This window comes from Anastrepha obliqua, chromosome 1 (genome assembly GCF_027943255.1).
Source record: "Anastrepha obliqua isolate idAnaObli1 chromosome 1, idAnaObli1_1.0, whole genome shotgun sequence".
Lineage (NCBI taxonomy): Eukaryota > Metazoa > Arthropoda > Insecta > Diptera > Tephritidae > Anastrepha > Anastrepha obliqua.
This window is the reverse complement of record NC_072892.1, coordinates 108,650,216-108,674,942: the sequence shown is the minus strand read 5'-3', so window position 1 is coordinate 108,674,942 and position 24,727 is coordinate 108,650,216. Positions and strand designations below refer to the sequence as shown.

Below are 24,727 nucleotides of genomic sequence, written 5' to 3'. Positions count from 1 at the left end.
CGGCGATGTAAAATTGTTTCTACATATTTATACTCTTTGATTGCGCGCGGCTCTAAATATGTATGTACCATATTCATGTAGTTGCATAGCTACATAGCAGCTCCAGAGTAGAAGCAATGACACAAATAGGTCAACCTTGGCTATGTTATCCATTGGAATACCCTCAGCGTATTACTTTATAACATCTATGTCAACATTTGTCTTTTGGCACAACTTTTTTGCCATGTTTTTGTTTCAAATACTACAACAACATCTTAGTACGAGCACGAGTACGAGTATATGAAGCGACTACAAGTACGAGTGCGAGTACTTATTGCTTTTGCAATAATCCTAACTGTCGCTTTGTGGCAGTGGAAGTGTTGGTATGTGCCAAAGTTTAATTTCCCCTACTACTTCTGCATATATTACAGTAGCAGAGTTTTCTTTGTACAAGTTTTCTTGAAAGATACTGCAACTATTTAGCATTTCGATTAATTTTCATGAGGCATAAGCACAAGCTGGATGACTTTTTTTCTCAGTTTTATTTTTAATTAAATGCGTGAATCCACTAATGCAAAATGAAAAAAGAGAAGCAAAAGTGACAGCGTTGGGAATATGAGAAGTGCATACATATCTGAGCGTTGTCGTTTGCACTAGCCTCAGCAGTATGACTTCGTTTTTCTTTTCTTTAAGATATCCTGTCAGCTCTTGAGGAGTTCTTGGCAGTTGCTACGAATGACAGGGACAACAAAAGAAGATAATGAATAGGATGGTTATGTGAGCTCTGGGTGCATCAGTGATTACAATAATAAAAGCAATATGAGCGTGGTCATTTGGTGTGATTGTGTTTGCTTTGTGATGTAAGTATAAGTAATATTAAAAAAATAATTAATTTCCCCGAAGTAACAGAAGATGCTTTTTGCCGACTTCCTGAAATGTCTTAATGGTTTGTCGTCTTTTTTCTTTACTTAGTTTCATTGCTTTATTTGCTGCCTATTATCAGTCAAGTAAAGTTATTTTACAAAATCGTATTAACGCTTAGAGCGGCAAGGTCTTATTAGAGAAGATTTAATTTTAAACATTTTATCGAGGTCAGAACAACAGTGTAACATTGCGCTCCTGTTGCCATGTTTATTAAAGCCCAGTGTGAAAAAATCTACGAAGATCGGCGTAAAACTTTTACTTTGGACCATATTTTAACGCTCCTGAAACAACAATCAATCTTTTTTTGTGATTTTAGCATTAATATCGATCATCACAATACGCCAAGTCTTGGGAAAAGACCCGTGAAAGGAGAATCGACACACATCATCTTTTCGTCGATGGAACATCAAGACGTATGCCATAAGTATGAGGAGGAGCTCGGCCAAAAGGGTGTAAGCTTAATTTGGTATCTTCGCACAATTAATACGGTTTGATATATTTTCAATACGTGGATTCATCACACTCAAATGCCATCAATGTTGAAGTGACAGGTTTTTGCCGAAAATATCTAATGAATATTGTGTCATTTTAACTTTGGAATGTTTTTGATGGATTGGCACAAGATAACGAATGATTTTCGAACAGTCAAATTGTATTAGAGAAACGAAATCCATATGTATGGTATGGGCATGCGAACATACAGCCCGCGACAAATTGATAATCAACATTTTGACCAGTTATGACAATGTTTGTTGATACTCATTATTTTTGTAAAAATGTACAGATCTTTGTCTGGCAAACACAATATATACTCGTATACATTTTTTTAATTTCATAAAAAAAATCTGAAGAATTTTAATTTCTAATTTTCTAATTCCACAACTTTTATTTGGAATTTCTAGGATTTTTTTGGTATTTTATTATTAAATTGCTAAATCAATCCGTTTATTTTTTATATTCTTTTTCTCAACAGTATTTCACATTTTGCATTACTGGTAATAAGGTTTTGAGCAGTTAAGGTAAGACAGGTTTTTTATTTTTATATTTTTAATTCTGTAATGATACAAAAGAGGGAACTTTAAGGCGATATAGCTGAATCCAGTACAGTCGGTCACTCATCTTGGCCATACTACACTGATAATTAGTGCCGTCTCAACGACAGCCTAGCTGTCGAAGCATGGTGAAAATACCTCAGAGGTCAGAGCGATTTTAAGAGAATGAGCTGATTGGCGGGCGTTATTTGGGTTTATTTACGAAATAACTGAGATTGTGTTGGTGATATACGAAGAAAAATCAACACAGTCTAAACTCATAGTGCTCATTGCCGTCTGAACAGCGACTGATTGGACGAGTGTGTGAATATGTGTGAAATGAGCGGGCAGAATCCGACTGCCGAGTACCCAGTGACGTGGTAGCCGAAGTTGCGCGCACAATTTTGTTTCTTACCATACCAAATTGGCCATACCTGATAATCTATCATCCTTGATCTACTGTATAGGCCATCCAAGACGAATGGAAAAATTACAGAGTTGTTCATGCACGAAGCAATTCAACGTGATTTGGGGCAAATGCTTGAGTTTTATCGGAATTACTGGATATGTTTTAATGAAAGCCTCCTTACACCAACTTTTCTGCTTTGTCTACAATTAGTTGTTCGGCAGGTCTGTTCGGAATAAGAACAGCGCGAGAGAAAGATCGTTTTTCGCCATGGCGATGCAATCCTTCCTATATTGGTCTAAACCAAGAACCCATTTGACGCACTAGTAAGCTCAATTATTGGACTATCTGCCATGCAACTGCGATTTGGCAGTTGAAACGACTACTTTTTATTCCCACACATCTAAAATAATTTGCGTTCCCAAAATCATTCGATGCCAGCGGAAGTAATTTTTGTATTGAAACCCTTTTCTTGTAGTTGCCAACCCAGGAGTGGGAAAAGAGGCATGAACACTTTTTCAAGCGCATACAAAAATGTACAATCAGTCTTCATGGAACGTAACTTGAAAAACATTAAAAAGTAATTTTTTTGTTTTTGTTCTTTATTCCCTAAATATAAAGGGTATACTTCGTAAATCTATTTGCCATATGTGCAAATACATAATTTGTATCGTTTTTTTTATTTTTGTGCATTATTGAGGTGATTTTATCACCCATTATCTAAACAATCGCACAACAATTTGCGAATTCTTGTGTGTATGACTCCATTTGGACAACGTCACTTACTATTGTAATATTTTTTGGCTTTTTGTGTCTATTTTTTAGATACAGACGTAATCAAAGCGAAGTCATAAATATTTTGGCAACAATAGGAAATCAATACTTTTACATAAAATAAATAAAAAATACATAAAATAGCATCGATAAAAGCTAGACTGTAGTAATTCAGTTCTTCATTTTATTTCATTTATATATTTATTTGTTGAAGCACATTCGAGCATTATGAGCAATGTTAGGATCTCGCCAATCGATAGAATCAAGCATCTCTCTCAAACGCTTTCGCTAGTGCAATACTCATGTGTGTATGTATTGCTATAAAGCAACAATGCCTATTTTATTTGTCTGTGCATGTGTGTGATAAAATGTTCTTCTGTGGAGTATCCATGCATATGTGAGCAAATAAATTGATTACAATGCATGAGTGCCCGTAGGCCTATCAAAATATATGGGAGCATAGACTAACAATTGTAAAGCATATGAGTTCGTACAGGCTAATATCTATGTTTGAGGTCATTGTTTGCACCATCTTAAAATTCAAGCCGAGTCCCAGTTCTCTATCACTTGGCTTTAAATTAGCTTTTAAAATGGATAAATATTGAAATCCATATGTAGTACTTTGCACAAATGTAAGAATTCCTACTTCGCTCGCTGCCATTGTGTCCAAAACCATTTATTTCGTGAAACACATCCGTTGTTTCCTTTTGATTTTAGGTAATTTCTGATGGTTTGCGGGTTAACAATTGCTCGTCCAGTTTCCTCAAGACTTGCTGCAATCTTGGGTGCTGGGCTAAGATTTGTGGGACAGCTTTAACCCATCACTCTCCTTTTTGAAAACGGAAGTAAATGTGGAACTAGCTCTGGATGCACACTCGGTATAGGAGCACTCAACCTCGTACAAAACTGCCAAATTTATGCTAAGAACTTGGAATACCAAAACTGCAAGCATTATTTTATAAGTGTCCCGTCAGTACTCCAATCAATATTTTGCAGCCTGTCTAGGAGAATGACAGCCAAAATGAGATTAGTACAGAGTGAAAGCGAACGAAGTGAATGCTAGAGCTACTTTGAAACACCTACTTTGCCATTGCCCTGCTCTATGTAGGACTCGACGAAATGTGCCTAGGATCAACATATTTCTCGTCCTTCAAGGATATTGCGACGAAAGGCTGAACGGCTTGTTAAAACACGCGAAGACGTGCATTGTAAATTATATAAGATTATATCTTCGACTCCATATACATAGCAATGGACACTAGGGGTCTAAGTGAGATTATTTTACAGGCCAGCCAGCACTCCCTACTCAAACCTAATTCGCACGCCTATCTCATAAAATATTTTGTTTCTTCCTTTACCTCTTACCATTTTAAATGTTCCATTCTTTTCATATGTTTTCACGCCGATTGGATGGTAGCACGTGGTCTGTCGACAATTGCAGATATTTCACCGTAACTATTTCTATAATTTTTTTTATATGAACCATCACTCGGGAGTGCTATTTTGATGCCTGACACTCCATGTGGAGGCATTTATTCTCAAAGAGTAAACATGCACTAAATAATAACGATAGAAATTTGTAACAAGCGAACACGTGTCGCAATAATATGTACCGTTATAAGTAAACACCCTCAAAGCTGGTTGTCAAAAAATTCCCTCAGCTGAGATCACCTGATTCCAAAACGCGGGTTGCATGAAAAATGATGAAATTTCACAGAAAGTGGAAAAAATGACGCAAAGATTCAGGTATTTCTCAGTAAAAAGCATTATTACAGCTAAGAAATATATTAAAAATATTGGTTATTGTAAATTTTCCAAGTCAAAGACATTATTTAGTATTTTTTGTGATTTTCTATTGTTACCATAAAAGTTCTAATTTGGCATAGCAACCCCGCCAATACCAAGCACTCACACTATCAGTCAATTGACTGCCTGTCAAACTCACACCAAGGTGACTGTCAAAAAATAGGAAGAAGAAGAGTGTTGTTTTTGTATTTTTGTACAATGACGTTATTCACCGAATCAAGCATTGAATGAATTCTGCGGAATATGGTATGTTTGAGCTTCATTTGATCAAGTAGCGCCGTCCGCAGTCTTATTCGAATCAAATGTTGTGGAGGTCACGAGCTGCAATTTCCGTCATCAAAAAGTCGTTTATCGTGGCGCGATATCGTTTGCCATTCACTGTTACATTGCCGCTAGCCTCGTGTTTGAAGAAATAAGAGCCGATGATTCCTCCAACCCATAGGTTGTTTGTTTTCAATGGATTTAATGGCGGTTGGTTGGTTCTTGAATGGATTCGGGTTGCTCTTTAGCCCAAATATGGTAATTTTGATTATTGACTTAGCCATTAAGCCGAAAATGGCCCTTATCGCTGAGCACCATAAGTTGGCCTGAGCGAGCGATGAACACTTTTCACAGAGCGTCGATATTCGTAATACAAGTGTACGATTTGTAAACGTTGTTGAGGCGTAAGTCTTTCCATGATGAAATTTCAATGAATACTGAAAAAAATTACGTATTTACTTTGACAGTACTCACACGTGATCTGTCAAAAAAACCATATTGGAAAAAGTACATCCAATCTGATCATTCGTTATTTGTATTACATATATTTGTTATATACTATTGTAGTTTTTAGACTACTTTGCTTGGAAGATGTGTTGACTAAATTTACATTTGTAGACCTAATGGTGCAAGAGCTACAAATATTCATATTAATGAAGTGTGTGAAAATGTCGCTGATATGATGGATGGGAAAAATAAATAAATATTTATATACTTAAACGAATCATTGCTTTACGATACATATTTTATGACTGATAATAAATTTGTACTGACATAAGAGTTGCCATTTTAGCTAATGCCGCACTAACACACACATACATACATGTACATAACAACGACTCTATTTGCGTAAATATATCCGGCATATATACACACATACAGATTTATAATCAATACTCGTATCAGCCCACGCTGATGTATACGCCGCATTGATTTCCTTATCAAAATCAGTACGCGTATACGTGTGATGTTTGTTTAGTCTTTCCCTCCTCTGATTTCCATTCTTATACGATTTATTCATCGCCTGCTTTGTACGGGCATTAGCATCGTCTCATCCAATAAGTACTTAAGCATCAAACAAACTTCTGTTATTAGATCATATAAATCAGCTTGTGTGCTCTCAGTTTGTTTTAATCCCACTAAGCGCATTTGCTTTCAATTCTCAAAAACTGTATTCTACCAACTTTTACTGTAGCCACTGCCGGCAATGTATGGGCGTATGTATGTATGTATATATGTGTGTATGTATGCATGGTATGCACATTGTTTCATTCTTCTAGTGTGATACATAATATTGTTGTTCAATTGTGCGCTCTTGAGTCTCGCAAAGTTCTTCTTTATGTATTGTTTTACCTGCGTGATGTAATCTATTCGTGATAACAAAGCGATGTTGGCAATCCTTTGACGCGTCTTTGAAAATCATTGATGTAAACAATCTCACCTGCTGGATGAAAGTTGTCGTCGTAAGCGACTGGCGGCGGTTGATGAGATAACGCCCCAATACGAGTACTACATGAGTGCGTACATTTGCACGAGTATGAGTATATGCATACGATTCTCTTTTGAGGCTAGATTAACTTCACAACTTTGAAATTTCGCCAGCAACATGAGAGGAAGCGAAAAATTGGAGAAATTTAAACAAACAAATTTAAAAGCATCGTTCCAACTTAGATTAGGTTGAACTGATTAGCTTGCAGTCAGACCGGTTCGGTCCATAGCAATACCAGATGGAGCTCGTTAGTTATGCGTTTTGAAATATATATAATTGGCACGTACACCCTTTTTGGGTGTTTGGCATAAATTTTGAAAACTTAAATTACTAATTTTGGTCCATAATTGGACTACCATTTGTTCTTGTCTATTTTGAACTAGTAAGAGACGGGTATATTTCTGATCGAAATCTGACAATTAACATCGCGTAGAACTTTCTGATGTAAAAAATACTAGTTGCTCGATTGAAACAAAGACAGTTGAGTCTGTGTTTCATAGGAGTTGTGAGGTAGCTTACTTTTATATTATATTTTACTACAGTTGGTGTTGGCGAATGACACAATTTTTAACAGTAACTGTTAAATTTAGTAAAATTTCTTTAGAAATTCAATGGACCAATTCCATGCTGCCATGTTTTAGAGATGTAATTTTTCAGGATTTTACTGATCCCGGATTTTCCGAAATCTTATTTTGTAATTACGAGTTTCCGGGATTAAATGTTTGATTTTATTAAAATTTATTGTTAAAAAATTTAACCGAAATTTACTCAGCATTTAATAAATTAATAACCGAAAATCAATTTATTTCGTTAAATTACTGGTTTATGCGAAAAAGCAAACATTCTCATTATTTGAAACACGATTTTGTTTGTGTTGCTGCCTCGGCTGGCTCCTGTTAATCCGGATTTCTAAAACCTTGGTGATGGTTTTTGGCTCTATCTTATGAATGGCTTGTGTCATTTTTGGGATAAGGCCCTAAATTGTCAATGGATTATAATATCATAACATCGGTCTTTTACGGTTCCCCGAAAAAAGTATCAAAAGTAACGGCATCATATCATAGTTCCGAGGTGGCCAATGGGCATTGCGTAGATGATTATGGGATGGGCTATGTGGTATGGCGTGTCCTTCTGATGAAACCAAAAATCGCTCAAGATTTCAATTTCTGACCACAAAGAATCGTTTACATGCCTCTACAGGGCATTGAAAATGGCGTTTTCAGCGGTATTTTTTAAGAAAAATGGGCCAAGCATGTTACCGCTCCAAAATTCTCGACGACCACGTGAGGGTCTTCCGAACCCTAGATGCGACAGTTTTCCTTGTTAACACATCCGCCGATATGAAAGATTGCTTCGTAAGAAGACATGATTTTGGACTTATGTACAAGTATTTCCAATAAACGCACTGTTTGAACTACAAAACACTGAACTTGTAAATAGGTTTGCAATATTTCCCAACGTTGTTTAAGCGTAAGGCGTTACATTTCGTTCCGTGGAAATATAATACTGATTTTCTATCAAGAGTTCCAGTGGAAGAGAGCTGGCAGTTTGTGTTTAGTATATTTTTCAAATTACTTTTTGAGACTAAAGTACTGTTTGTTTATATTAAACTGTGATCCTAAGGAAAATAACCAAACAGGTGGAAAAAGGAAGAAGGAACTTTGGATTAGAGGTTGACGACCAACAATGGGTAATTACGTTCGTATAAGCGCTTCAAGCTACTGATGAATTTCACCAGATGGGAGATATTTAAGCCCGCAAGATCCGCAGATGTAGCAAAAAAGTGAAAGCCCAAATGTCTTAATCTCTGCCCGACAAGAGCAGGGCAGCTGAGAAGAAGTTGCTGAGATGATTCTGCAGAAAGGACTTAAGCAATCCCAAGTCTCACCGCATGAACACCTAATGCACAATGTCCGGTAAAGATACCTACCAAATTTGAGAGCTGCGGCTTTGATAGCCTGAGAAGTTCTCTCGAGCGCCCCCGATGCACTTGTGGCCAGAAAAATCTCGCTACTCTGTAGGTTTGCGCAATAGCACAACGCTTGTAGTGTTGACGCTTGGAAAACTCTACTGTGGTCCAGAAGCCTATATGTGAACTTGATGGGGAGCTCCTCGCAGAATACTCTCCCACCAACTCGTCCGTTCAACTTCGAGCCATCCGTAAACATGTTTACCATGACCATCTCCAAATGTTTCACTCCGCCCACTGCTCCCGGAATATTAAAGAATCCGCTTGGACCCAGAGAGGGTGTACAATGATCCATGAGGATGAACTCAAAGTTTTTAAGAATACTAGAGTGTCTGTAGCTTAGGTATAGCTTATGGCCCGAGCACCTCAATCTGATTGCGGCGCGCGTAGCGGCAGTCTTCTCTGCCCAGTGTAAAATTAACAGTTATTTTTTTCTCATTCTCAGCTAAGCAAATTGTGCTCACTGTATCTTTTCCAATATGGGATCAATCCGTATTAGGCACGTATTGCACGTATGTCCCGTTTAAAAAATATTATTGCTTTTCGGCAAATCGTTTGTGAATGAAACGTGACTAAAATACCATTAGTAATATTATATGATATTTACAGACTATAAATGTATGTATGTGGACTTTATTCCATTTAATTCACAATTTCTTGTTTAGATTTAGATTTTATTTATATTAAATCTCTTCACATTTTAAGCAAGCACTTCATGCTGGTGGAACGCGTCCGACTCTCAGTGGTTGGCACGTAGACTAATCCTAGACAAGTTCATGGCACTATAGTAAATAGTTTTACATCAAAATTTACATTTATTTAATTTTTGCAATTTGGAGGCTTGGAAGTCAAAAGTTCAATGAGAATGGAAGCAAACAAAACAACTACAAAAAAGCAAAAAAAAAAAAAAAATTAGCTGCTCTAGTAACTTCACCGGATTACCGGAAAAGCTATCATGCTGTCATGGATACCTAAGATATTATTATTGTAAACTTAACCGTTTTCGGATCGATTTTACAAATTATTAAAAAAAATATTTTTTTTTGTTTGGTTATACGTCCACTTCCTTTAAAATGTTACTTCAAGTGTCACTTCCTTCCCTTTTTTTTAACCCTTCGTTTGGCGCCCGGATCTGTCAAACTGGCCTATTCGACTTTGGACGTGAATTTCACATATTTCTATTATAACTAACGACTTGAGCTTCCAAGTAGCTGCCTCAAATTTAATTTTTTATCGATTTAGTGATATAATCTTTTAGAAAAAGCCGGCTGCCCGACCGAAGTTTTTGGAAAAGGTGTCCAACGGAGGGTTAAAGGGTATGTCCATTAATAAAAATCAGCAATAAAATTTTAACCAAGCCTTGACAGTTAAAAATGACTGTTTGATAAAATTTTGAGTTTACGATTTTTCACCAAATGTTTCCTACTTCCCATCCTAAAAAAATTATCTATGGAAACTATTTTAAAAGCTACAATGTCTATTAATTTATTCAAAAAGGTAAATACTTAAATTAAAGAAGTTACCCGGATTGATTTAATATTATTATTATTATTTATAAGAGATATATACAATATACCACTAATTTAATTAGCACACTGGCTACTAGGGAGCAATATTTTTACTTAAAGCTATGTAATTTATTTAAGAGAAAACACATTTATGGAAAACACCCAGTGGTGCAACCCTCACTCTCTCATATTCAGCCAGAATTGTTCATACAGTGATTCCGTCAACGAATAAGATATTTATTTAAAATTGATAGAAGGAATTTTCAAACACTCCTCTGATATAACTTAAAATTTCAATTTCCTAAATTTTGAGATACCCCGAAAATCTGAAAGCGGAACTATAACTATATGTTCGTTAAGTTGCTGACAACTGATTTTTGGCAACTCTAATCGGCCACCGTAGCCGAATGGGTGGGTGCGTGACTACCATTCGGAATTCACAGAGAGAACGTTAGTTCGAGTCTCGGTGAAAAACCAAATTAAGGAAGGAATAATTTTCTAATAGCGGTCGCCCCTCGGCAGGCAATGGCAAATCTCCGAGTGTATTTCTGCCATGAAAAAGCTCCTCATAAAAATATCTGCCGTTCGGAGTCGGCTTGAAACTGTAGGTCCCTCCATTTGAGGAACAACATCAAGACGCACACCACAAATAGGAGGGAGGAGCTCGGCCAAACACCCAGAAAGGGTGTACGCGCCTATTATACATAAAATAATCAGCTGCTAGTTATAACCGCGAAATGTTTTACGATTAAATATTTTAAAGTATTGATGTGAGACTTTGTTAAGTGCGTTTATATATTTAAAATGGGCATATCCGTTGAAATGTTTTCCTGATGATATGACGAAAAAAAAAAGTGCAGTTTGTGCGTATTCGGCGCAGCAAACCCCCGATATCCCATTCTAAAAAAAAATATATATATGTATATATGTTTGCCTTCATGTGTGCATATGTATGTTCATTATATTATATTTATTTCCATTTATTTTCCTTTCATTTATTGTAATTTCCTTACGCTAAATTCTTATTGAAGCTTGAAAAACTATGTGTGCGGTTTTCCAGTATGCCAGCAGCCATGCCATACATGAAACTGGGAAGCGTTTTAACTTTCCTTCGCTTTTATTCAATTTAAGCTTTACGAACAAGAGAAAAATGTACTTTCTGTTTTTAAACCAAAAAAAAAAAAAAAAAAAAATATTAAAATTGTTGCTTGGCAATTTATAAATAGTAATGCCGTTATGGAAACATAAAATATTGTATATGGGGAGTTTTTATATTGCCATTTGCTTGGGGCGAAAAAGGTACAATAAATCAATAAAAGTGGGAGCTGAATTGGCGAACATATTTTGATGGAAAAAATTATGAGCTCCGAGGTTGGCGGAAAGTTTTACAATTATTTTATTATTTTAATGAGGTTTCATCACTTTAAATTAACTAAAATAATTTCATTAAAGAGCCCATTCTGTGTTGTTTTGCCATTTATGGCGGCCGAATAGTTGGTGCGTGACTTCCAGTAGGGAGTGCGTGCGTTCGAATTTCTGCGCATGAACATCAAACTTGTTTTTAATAGCGGTCGCCCTTCGGCAGGAAAAAGCAAACCTCTGAGTCATAAAAACTATTTGCTGTTCAGAGTCGGCTAAGAACTGTTGGTCCCTCCATTTTTTAGAACAATATCAAGACGCACACCAAAAATAGGAGGAGGAGCTCGGCCAAAAACATAACAGAAGTGTGCGCACCAATTATTTATTTATTTAATTATTTTATGGTTAACTACTTGTGGGAGAAATTGGACCAATAGATTTTTTACGAATACTAAAAGTCTCACACAAAAATGCTTACACTACAATTATCTATCCTCAACTTTGATCAATGCCATTTGAATGTGATTTAGAGATAGTTGTAATTTTGTGTCACATTAAATTGATCGAATACATATCTACTATCTAGAAAAAAATGTAGTTATTACCCTGATTTTTTAATTTTATTTTTTTATGTTTACATAATAAAAACAATTATTAAAAAATTAACAATGCAGCGCTAGCAACATGGACATTCAATTGAGCCTTGAAATATTAAATTTTAAACTGCATTATCACTGATTACTTTAATTCTTGGCACCAGCCTTGGTGCCAGGGAGGGCGACATATTGGCGAATTTTCTAAATCAATCCCACTTCATACTACTAACCGATAAATTGCCAACACGCTTTTCCACCCACAATACACCCACCTGACTTTCTTTATCTCCGATTTAGCGGAAGCGATCATTTCCCAATTTTCATTTCACTTTTGCCGTTTGTTGACCCCCTGAACGCGAAAAAGAAGACTTCATTCAAAATTTACCTTGCGAACTGAGAAGTACCAACCCTTGGGACAATTTTTTACACCCTGCTAATGAATTTATATCTAAAACACTAAATAATACAAAAACAGAGGTCATTGCCGTGTGCACTCATAACTTAGGCAAGTTAAAAGCTCAGAAAAACAAATGGTGCCATATATTTCGGAGGAACCTGACTGAATTAAATTTAGTTGAGTATAGAAATACAGTTTACAGGATTTCTATGAGAAGGAATGACAAAAATACTTTATTGGAGAAGCCCTTTTGCAAATGCCAACCGGGTTTCTTTCAACGTCCACTACTTTCTCACATTTATGGTAAACCTTAAAAATAAATAAATATTTTCCTAAGTCTATGGCAATATTTTAAATCGTGTACTATATACTTTGGTACACTCTGTATACAGTGAGCTGATATCCATAGTAACCACAGAAGTGTGACATAAAAGTCCAACGAAAGACACACTGACACCTGCACACTTTGATAAATGATCCCGTGTAATTTCGCAGAACTCAATTTTACTTTCTGTAATACACGCCATTCGAAGTCCTTTTCATGCATGAAGGAGTTTTAGTTCAAGTTATACCTTCACTTTGTGTGCTTGTGTCTTTTCACCTTAAATTCTGCATAATAGTTGTTGGGAAGCAAACTTTGAAGAAAGTATTTGTATAAATTACAACAAAGACATTAAGTTATGTGAATGAGCGCTGCCGCAGCTGGCGAGTATTGACAGTTGCTGTTCGTGACGCCGTGGTGTCACGGAAAGATTCCTCACCCTTCTTTGCTGTTGGTAATGTTCATATGTAAGTCTGGATACCCACAATTTTTATTCTCTTATTTTGTCCGTATTTAGGATTTTTACAAACATTGATGTTGAGTTTCTTAGTTTGGTGCATAGCTGTCATGACTAATAATATACATATGAAAAAAGTAGATAATTAAGGTGTTTTGTGGAGTGATAAATGTGTTTGGCGGTGTTTCGTACAAAACTTTAGAATTTAATTAAATCTCAGATGTAAGAATCTTGAGATTTCGTATGCCGTTTCACCCAGCTCTCCCTAAATAAATTCAGATTAGATTTTATCGAAAGCTTGGCTTTATTTTTCAGGTTCTAGAAATAATTCACATCGTGCGACAAAAATCTACGTGCTTTGTTATCCATGAAAAATTTCATATAAAAGGTGGTTAAGTTTCAAGGGCCGGTGTTTATTTTGAATAAAATACAATTTTTATAGGAAATTATTGTCATTTCTCTTTATTATGATAATACTGGTATGGCTCAATTACGTATAAAACAAAATATTGGCCAAATAGCTGCCGTAGCCTCGCCGGCACACCTTCATCCGATGGTCCAAATTTTCGATGTCGCTGAGCCATAATTGAGGTTCTGTGCCGTTAATGTGCCGAATTATCTCATCCTTTAGCTCTTGAACTGTTGCTGGCTTATCGACGTACACATTTTCTTTCAAATATTCCCAAAGAAAGAAGTCTAACGGTGTCAAATTACATGATCTTGGCGGCCTATTGACATCGCCGCGACGTGAGATTATTCGGCCATCAAATTTTTCGGGCAAAAGAGCCATTTTTTCGTTAGCTGTGTGACAAGTGACACCGTCCTGTTGAAACCACATATCGTCCACATCCATATCTTCCAATTCGGGCCATAAAAAGTTCGTTATCATCTCACGATAGCGAAGAGTATTTACAGTAACTGCCTGACCGGCCTCATTTTGAAAAAAATACGGCCCAATGATGCCGCCGGCCCATAAACCGCACCAAACAGTCACTCTTTGTGGGTGCATTGGGTTTTCACTCTTGGATTATCATTCGCCCAAATGCGGCAATTCTGCTTATTGACGGAAGCCTCATCACTGAAGATGAAGTGCGCGATATGCATTTTGATTTGAACGCCTGTTTTCATAATAAGCCTGAATAACTTTAACGCGTTGCTGGATTGTGTATCTTTCCATGGTTCAAATTGTCTTAAATTAGTCTGAAATTAAAAATTGTCAAATGAGATGTAGAAAAAGCTTGACGTTTAGGTGTGGTTCACATTCAACATCGGCCCTTGAAATTTAACCACCCTAATATATACTATGACAGTAATTTTTTTTTTTCATCCAAATCCGTTTGCAGAAATAATATATATCTTAGTTTCACTTTCTTATTACCTTCAGCTTGTAACTATTGCAGTACCTATCACGCGATTTTCCGTGTAATCGCCCTCCTCAACTATACGATCATAAAATAAAGAAAATATTAAATTTTGATATTCTCGAAGATTTATTCCATTTATTCTAAAAAAAAGTGAATAATACTAGCTAAGGCTAAATTTTAAATGCGCAAAACTAGATACATACACACCTGCATACTCGTGCATATGCATATCCATGATGGAAATTTACTAGTTTTATTGGAAGTAATTTAAGCTGAATAAACAAAACTTTATTTTGTGTGTAAATTTGTCATCGATTTGGTAAGTAGTCAGAAAGCACGATAAGTTTACATTTCATTACTGAACTTTTATGTAAATAAACTAAACTACACCAAATTGGAATAACTCTGATGGACAGTTGGCCCTCTTTTATTTTAATTTTCGATTTGTCTTCGTGATATCGCCTTCTGGGCAGTGCTGACACAAGTAAATGGAATTGATATTTAACGAGAATATTAGTTGTTTTAGCGGTAATTTCAGATACACCTAAACCAAACTGATAGTATTGGTTCAATGTGCCTTTATAAACACTCGAACCGAGCTGAAGAAAAAATACCGCAGAACTTCCTTGAATGAAAATCGGTCAATGCCTCCACAAGGCAGCGCAAACACTTCGCGAAACTACCAAAATACTGCCAATTAACATGCAAATTGGCAAATATGGCACGTAATCATCTCATCTGCACAAGGGATAAAGCGAGTAGCGTGGTAAAAAAGCCGGCTGAGAAAAAATCATAACAAAAACTGAGGTTTTATTTTAGCAATGAAAGATGGCTATTAGTATGATGTTATCCTCTGAAAAGTGGTTAGTCACCACGGACTTCGAGACTTCGGCTACAATGTGGATGACAACTTTATTTAGAAAAATAAGCGAGTAAGTGGCATACAAGCTATCAAAACAAATTAGATAAGTTTTGGCTTTAATTCAGTCAAAGGCTCATAAAGTCTAGATTATATGCTAGGGTTTGAAGTAGGCCCGCTACTGTCCCTGAATAAATATGCTCTAAAAATATTTAAAAATACTAAACACGTACTAAAACAAAGTAATAAACATAATTGGCCTACAACAGGGGCGTCATTGGCAAAAGGGAAGGTCTCTGGCCTAGAGATGTATTTTAGTTTTATAATTCAATTGTTTAGTATAGAGCCTTTGTTTGGTGGAAATCGCTGCAGAGGATGGCGTCGATGAAGAAGTTCCGCTCCAATTTGGCTCAGCGTTTACGCGCCATGGTGAATATGGTACCTGTGGATATCGTAGGTAAAACTTCCGCTCCACGTGCCGCAATCGGATTGAGAGACATGGGCTACAGGCTCGACGCTACTTATGAGCATTCCAGTATCCTCAAAAACTTTAAGTTTATCCATCTGATAGCTGTTGAATGTACACCTTCGCTTGGTCCGATCGGGATACTCTCTACTCACAAAGCCTGGTGTAGTTCCCTATCAGACTTAAGTTCATGCCAGATCGCTGCAGTGTGTTCCAAGCGGATGGAGCCGAAATCAAAAGAGCAAGTTGTATAACAACTGTCACTGGGGGAAACTACTGGGGAGATGAGCTGGCTAGACCAGGAACCTGTGAGCAAGGGATCCCCTTGACTACCTGTGGTCTGCTCCTGGAAAGGCCAGGATTGAATGGAAAACACGCGAGGGAGTTTGTAAGGTTAACAAAATCTTAGCTCTCGAATTTTGTTGGGGCTCTTACCACATATTGTCTACGAGTTATGCATGCTGTGAGACTCGGTATTACATCCAGTTCATTTTGCAGCAGCTAAGGCATCTTGGCTCTCATTTCTTTGCTGCACCTGCTAATATAGCAGGCTTAGATATTACGAGCTTCATTAGTGGCACGGAACTGCCACGTTCGGTATATCGATCCATCATTTCCACAACCGGTCAACCACGTGCATAACCTACCGAAATATCGCGAAATGGTACAACTTCTTAGGTAATTAGAATAATCTAACTCAATATAAATTAGTGCGCACAATAAATTCTCCCCAAAACAGTAACCGATCGAGAGCGTTACACCCCGTATGCGCAGGGTAAAGTAGCAATATAGTCACGATTCCATTGCCCCGAGCAGATAAGGTGAAGTTAGTTATGGTTCTCTCTAAGGGTACACTAAATCATTTTCGCAAAGCAACTAAAATTATATTTGCCAGTCCACTGTATATTGATGATAAATTTTCATAGGTGGTCCCTCATGCGAGTATAACAAGCCAAGGTTTCTAAATGCTAGCCTCTCTAAATCAGGGAAGCTGAGCTGAGATAAGTCCACCTTAATATCCTTTTTACCGCAACTGCAAAAGAGACCCAAATTTAAGTTTAGTTCAATCGCATGGATTTGCAACGGACAATGTTTAGAAAAAAGAAGGAAAAAGAAGTAATTTAAAACAATGCAAGCTCAAATCCTCTCTCAGCTGTCGCTGAACCTGCTCAAAGTTCACTTACTCTAGAGCAGATTACAGTTCGCTAAAGGAACATTTATTCCTGGTGCGAGGATTTCTCGAAATAAACTAAATTTACTTTTCTTCAGGCGGTGCATCAACGGCGAAGCTCGAAAACATTATTAGGGAGTTCATCTCGGACATCACAGCTAAATAGTAAAGATGGGGTAGTGTGCACGCAAATTCTTGTGGAAGACTAATGGCAGAACTCCGAATCTTTCCCAGAAAAGGCAAGAAATGCTTCAGACTTGACTTAATGTTAGCGAATGGTTCATTCAGTCTGCATATTTAGTGATATGGGTCTGTCAATTTCACCAACAGTGATATAATTATTTTTGTCTGAAGCTCTTAAATGAATGTATGTACATCAGAAAGAGCTTAAAAACTTACAGATGAAGCGAACAGAATTTGATGTTGGCTCATTTTTAGGGAGTAACACAGGGAACACTCTTCTTTCTATATATATCGAGTATCCGAATTTTTAAAACAAAATGGTAAAAAAGAAGATCAGTCTACTAATGGTATCGAAAATAGGTGAGCGTAAAATAGTTTGTATCTGACACCAATGAAATTTGTTAAGATTATTGCGTCTTAGTTAGAGAAAACTGTAAATGACATAAAATACTGTTTACTCGGCTATTGATTATAGCAAAAACTTGATTCAGAAAAAGGCAGTGAGGGTGCGATTAACGACCCAAGCGAAGGGTGAGAGGTGAGGGGCCAATCTGTGGGTGTAGTCAGTAGGTGGCGAACTATTTTGAACAACTCAACAGAAGTTGGGTATATTTTTAATAAGGGTATGTTTACTTTTCAACGCACTGTGCCAATTAACGAGGAACGCAAAATTGTTTATTTGTGTGATGACAGGAAATATTTCGTGCTTTTTTGTTTATTCACTAACGTAGGTACACCAGGTAAAACTTTTACTAACCAATTGAACTCGATGAGCACTTCTTAACGAGGTTAACTTAAATTGGAGTGAATAAAAATTAATTAATGAAATTAAGTGACTGGCTGATAGGAGCCAATTGCTTAACCTGCCCGAGATTAATTAGGCTAAAATACACCTTGTAGTAGCAGGTAAAAAAGGAAAATTCGATACATGATTATACCAATGTGACTAAAACGAAAACGAGGAATAGGTGGCCAAAACAGGTATTCGTGCACGTGTAAATAAATAAATAAATAATTATGTGCGTCGAAGATGAGGCAGGCTTTTGTAGGCCAGTAGTCGAAAATGTCAACAAAACCATGATAATCGCCGAGTAGCACTGGCATGTGAACACTAATCCCAGCGCATAGGATCTGAAAATTACACATACATATATATACATAAGTATGCATACGAATATATGTGTATTACGATCAAATAGAAATAATTGGTGTTAATATTTTTAATTTTTTTTTAATTTTTGTGTGTTTCAGAGCCCATATATAAAGTTATATAGTATATATAAATTATATAAGACTTTATATAACTGAATAATTTGGATCAGTGAAATGCAAAACACGCAAAGCATAACGGACATAGACTTTCGGGACACGTTCAAGCCTACTAATATGACAAGCATAAAATGGTCTCCAAATCAAGACGGCATATTCCAGCTTTAGAGTATATGAATCCACAAAGTCCGAACTTCGAATAAAAGCAATTACGGAATATGACTTTTAAATGGTTCAATTTAAACGTCTTCGAAAAGAGAATTTAGAGACAAATACCACGCCAAGATCAATAATTTCATTCGAACTGAATAATCTAGAACAACCAAAGCAGTAAGAAGTAGGTGTAAGAGAGTAAGATTTAGAACAAGAAACATGAGATTGAAAATTTATAGGGCTCAGTGTACTTTCGATTTCCGAGTATATCTCTAAGTCAACGGCATACAAAGGAAGATTTGCGTTATTCAAACAACTGGTAATGTCGTTAATTACGTAATACTTAGTACTATAAGGTACTAACTGGAATACACCAGAGAACGCAATAAAAGAAATAAATGCCCCATCATCAACATTTACAACGCAATTCCGAGAGGAAAGATGGAATTTAAACCATATTAAAAGATTATAATGAAATCTTATAACCCTCAATTTGGAAGTTAAAACCATGTGATTAATCTTATTAAATGCTTTTGAAAAGCCTGTGTACACAGTGTCGACTTGAAGTAAACCGACACAGTCAAGGTGAGAGAATTCTTGATATTCAGCACTTTTTAGATTGAGGACGATCAACCTTATGCCCACACACACACGGATATTTATGTTGCATTATTTACTTAAATTCAGGCTAGAATTGCCTTTAGTATAGCTTAACTTCACTGTCTTATAATTAGGTGAGGTCACCACTTCGTTATCATTTAATTTACAAGCAAAACCAATTTGGGGAGAAAAACGCAGAGTGATTAGTAAAGCACGTCCGAATAGTACCATTTAAATCCATTGTTTCATGGAAAGCTTTGAAAAAATGAAGGAGGCGAAAATGAGCCTGAAAAATATTGAATTATGAATTGCATAATCCTGACTGTGTAAATATTATCGTACAAATAAATCGAAGAAAGGCTCAGAACTGTTAGGTATCGGATTTTAAATTGAAATAAAACACCGCAACATTTGAGCTGGCTTGGCAATCTTTATTATTTTTGCTTAGAACCATTCATGACATTTAGTTTTTAATGACTCGCTGGAGGACTACGGTCGGTATCTCGCGAATAACTTTAGTAATGCTGGCTTCCAGTACCTTAATCGAAGCTGGTTTATCCAACCATCATTTAGGCTTTACATAATCCACAAATAAAGGTCCAAAGGTGTGATATGACACGATCTGGGTGGCCAATCCACTGGAGCGAGAGGAAAGATAAATTGCTCACTGAAACGACGGCGCAGTAATCCAACACAAAGCGTCGATTTTCGTAATATAATTGTACGATTTGTAAACGTTGTTGTGGCGTAAGTCTTCCCATGATGAAATTTCAATGAATACTGAAATAAAATGATGTATTTAGTGTAACAGTAGTCACCTTATTGAAAAAAGTGCCTCCAGTATGAACACCTTTTATTTTCCATTGCCAGCAGATGCGTACATTTAAAATAATTTGTTTTCTTTTCTCAGAAGAAGTTGCAGTATCTTTGGATTATAAAATGCATATTTACTCAACCTTGAGAAAGCTCAGTATATGTTGAGATTGGTAAAAAGTGCGTACATACTCGTCTATGGTATGTAAAACATTTCAATATTAACTTAAATATAGAAAAACTGTTGACGAACTGAATGACTTTTAAATTTATTGTGTGCTCGTCTTACTAAGTAGCCTGGTTAAATTGGTTTGTGAAGGCGCCTGCTTAGCGTCGCCACGTCCTTGAGCGCTGAATGAATGAATTTCATATGTTGCCTAGGAATTCCACAACTTCAGTTTGTAAGCATTTCTCTGAATATCCAAAATAAATCATACTCAGTGTTGTTTTTTATGAGGCTAAAAATAAGTAATCATCGTCATGACAGGCAACATTCACCTGGGATATGTTGACTACAACTGATGTTGTGGGGCGTGCGTTGGTGTGCTCAGCTATTGAATTATTCACAACTTGAATACGCTAGCGAATGATGCCAATTTGCATTTCCCATTATTTGCCTTTTAAAATTCGACGTCGTCGCTTAGGTGGCTCATTCTTGTTTATCACTTTGTGAATTCTCAGTAAGAAGTGGTTCTTTATTGTACATATTTTTTTTTTATTTTGCATAAGCCATCTTTTAAATAGCTTCATTCTTCCCAACTAAGTTAAAAAGTAAGCTTTTTCATTTCAACAATGTTTACTTTTTTCATTAATTTTGCCATTTTTATTGTGCGCATATTTAACACGTACAATATGCCTCAAAATAGCAAAGTGGCCACCGTAGCTGAAAGTGCTTGTGCGTGGCATAACACGGGAAAGTTTGAAATAAGAAGAATTTCTTAGCCCTTAGCAGGCACCAACAAAGTGATTTCATATAATTTTAAGGCTTCATGGCTTTCATGGTTTCTTGGTTTCGAAATAAATGGAAAGTGAAACCCCTAAAAAAGTGAATTTAGCCTATTTTTATAGTTCAATCTTGGCAGCATTTGCTGTTATCAAAAATTGAATGCTTTCTCTTTGAAATTAGTTACAATACAAATTGATCGCATGGGCCCAGAAATTTCATGTTACGAATAGCCGAATATCAATTTTTGAGACTAAAGTCGAAGCGAGTTGAAAGTATGCCGATTTACAAAGGTAAAAAAAAGTACTCAAAAATTGCCTATGATTTAAAAAAAAATTAGCTTTTTTATTAATAAGACAAAGTTTAAGACATTTAAGACATTAGATATAAATAAACAGAAGGAAGCTAAAACATAACTCGATTAATTTACAGAAACCACACAAACAAACTTTTAAAATATTATTAGTTGTTACTCTTTTATATAATTTATAATTAACAAATAATAAATATAAATGTATTAGGACACTATGCAACGTAGTTTTATTTTTTCGGCAACCGAAGGCTTCTTTTGCTAGCAATGTTAAGCAATTATTTGTAAAACGTCTAAAAAATAAAGATAAAACCTATAAGAAAATATTTTTTGGGTATCTCTGGGAAGTGATTAGCTGCGTTTTCCTACAGTTTTAAGCCGATTCCGAATAGCAGATATTTTTATGAGAAAAAACTATTCCTTCACTTTGGTGTTTCACCGAGATTCGAATCTACCTTCTCTCTGAACTCCGAATGGTAGTCACGCACCAACCCATTCGGCTGCGGCCGCTGAGTAAAATACCAGCTTAATTTTTCAATAAATCCCAAATTTCTGTAACATTGTTTTGATTCACCATTAATTGGTTCGAATTCCAAGTATCGAAATCTTTCGAAGCCAATTAAAACAATTTTGCATAGTGTATTTATTTAATATTTAATGTTTAAAATTTCATAATTTTGTATTGTAATGTAAAAATCGGGCCGGAAACAGCACTCTATATGAAGCAGAGCTTCAACGAAATAAGGCTCCACGTCAGAGATCGACTGCGTATCGATAACCCTACAGAGTTTGTTATCACTTCCGCTTTACTCCGCCAAAATGAATTGTTTCCGCCCTGGTTGATGAACGATGATAGTTTTAGCGAAATATGGTAAAAGCCATACTAGCGCCACTGTTTACCAACGTAGTTTTGCAGATGTAACATCTTCTCTGCTTCCTGAAAGAAGCTTAATTTTTACTGATGGGTCAAAAACTGGTTCGCAGTCATCAACTCGAAAGCAGAAACAACCACTGCAGGCTTCCTCCTAAGCTATGTATTCGTTTGTACAGCTGACGCTGTAGCTGAAAACTCTTTACCGAAAATATTAATTTGCACTGATAACAAATCAATAATTTACTCGACAGTGAACACAATGAAGATGTCGCACATCATCTCTTGCATCCGGAACAAATTATTAGAAAATATTTTTTTTTGTCGGGACAACTAGCAAGTGCAGCACTCAGACATTAATTGAGTCCATTGTACTACACTTGGATTCCCTTTTAATTTTCTTTAAATCTACCCGATCTCCGAAGAAATCTGAGTAGATCTTGTGGTGCCAAGGAGCCAAGATGGTCACTTCTTAACACATCAGTGCCAAAGACCTCAAACCTGATTCGAGCGAAGGCGGGGCAGACACACAGGAAGTGGTCCGCCGTCTCATCCTCCTCTTCACAGGCTGGGCAGAGTACACTGTCTGAGATGCCCAACCTTTCCATGTGCTTGGCCCACAGAAAGTGGCCCGTCATCAGTCCAACCAGCCGTCTACACTCCCCTCTGCCTAATGACAGAAGGGTTTGCGACAGTCGATCGGACATGACAGGTAACATCAGTTTTGTCCATCTGCAGCCTCTCTCGGCCTGCCAAGCTCGCTTGTGGGTGGTAGTTACCCATTTGCTAACCGTGGCTGTGATGGCCGCAGAGGGGAGTGGCAAAACGGGCTCTGGGCCAAAGAAATTGGCCTCAGAGCCCATCTTAGCTAAGGAGGCAGAGGTCTCGTTACCCGCGATACCCACGTGTCCCGGGACCCATGCTAGCATCAGGCTATTATGTCTACCGACATAGTTCAGCCTGGATTTGCAGGACTTGACTACCCCTGAGGCCATAAGCGCAGCTTGGCTGTCGCTGCAGACACATATAGATCTGCCTCTCCATCGTTTTTCCACAACAAAGTTCATCGCTTCTTGAACTGCTTACACCTCCGCTTGAAACACAGATGCATGCATTCCAAGAGCAAAGTGCAGTTTTGTCCCGCTGGATTCCACGTAGACCACAGAGCCGGAGCCATGCTCGGTCCTGGAGCCATCCGTAAAAATGCGAAAACAGTGTTTGCCGGGCTCATTTTCTGAGTCTCCCCACAACTGAGCCTCTGCTAACACTACACTGTATCTCTTTTCAAGTACGACCCTTGATGGCATGGAGTCAAGGGGCATGGAGAGAATCGTTGGATCGATGCGCATGCCTTCTCTGTGTTCCAATGCCGGACAAGGGTCGTACCAGTTCCCACTGTGTTTCAGTCTGCAGATGGCCTTCAAGGCCCCTCCTTGGATGAAAGCATCAAGTGGTGGTAAACCAATCAGGGCATCTAGTGCCGGGCCTGAAGTAGTCGGAAAAACTCCGGTGCAATAGATGGCCACAGTGCGTTGTAATCTCGATAAGGTCCTCCTGACTCCCACTAGAGAGAGTCTACTCATCCAGACCACTGATGCATAGGTGATAATGGGTCTTATCATAGCCGTGTAGATCCATAGGACCTTGCTAGGAGAGAGACCCCACGTTTTCCCAAAAACACCTTTGCACTGCCAGAAAGCTGTCAGTGCTTTGGATGCCTTTATTCAAACGTGTGATTTCCATAGGAGCTTACTATCGAGGATTACTCCAAGATATTTAATTTCCTTGGATAGATGGATTGTGACTCCTTTTAGCTTTGGCAGAGCGATTCCGTCAAGCTTCCTCCTTCTGGTAAAGAGGACAATACCAGTCTTCGCGGGATTTGCCGATAGCCCGTTCATAAGCGAAGGGCCTGTTACCAAACAAGCAAAATCGTCCGCATATGCTTGTGCGTAGACTCCCGACTCGTTTAGGGTGGTGAGTAGAGGATCGATTACCATGCACCAGAGCAATGGTGACAGCACACCGCCTTGGGGGCAGCCTCTATTAACCCCAGATGACACCAGCAGATCTTCCTCTGCTCGCACCGAAACGATTCTTTGGGCCAGCATCGAACGAGTCCAATTTACTAGCACCCGGTCTACGCCGTGCCTACTGGCAGAGTTACACATACTATTAAAAGTGGCATTATCAAACGCCCCCTCTATGTCTAAAAAGATGCCCATAGCGTAGTCCCTCCTGTCGATGGCCAGCTGTACCCTAGCAACAAGGTTTTGCAGTGCCGACTCGCAGGATTTTCCACTCTGATAGGCATGCTGAAATAGAGACAGAGGGTGAGCCTTCAGCGACTTCTGACGTATGCGCAGTTCCACCAGTCGTTCGAGACTTTTCAGCATGAAAGAGGTCATGCTGATGGGTCTAAAGCTTTTGGGGTTGGTGTAGTCGTC

General features: G+C 37.5%; 1 protein-coding gene across 1 annotated transcript in view; it reads left to right on the top strand.

The window, feature by feature from the left end:
* The window catches only part of LOC129235498 (neuroendocrine convertase 2), a 114,914-nt gene that overhangs the window by 11,670 nt on the left and 78,517 nt on the right, over nucleotides 1-24,727 (top strand). The gene's annotated exons all lie outside the window — the stretch shown is intronic.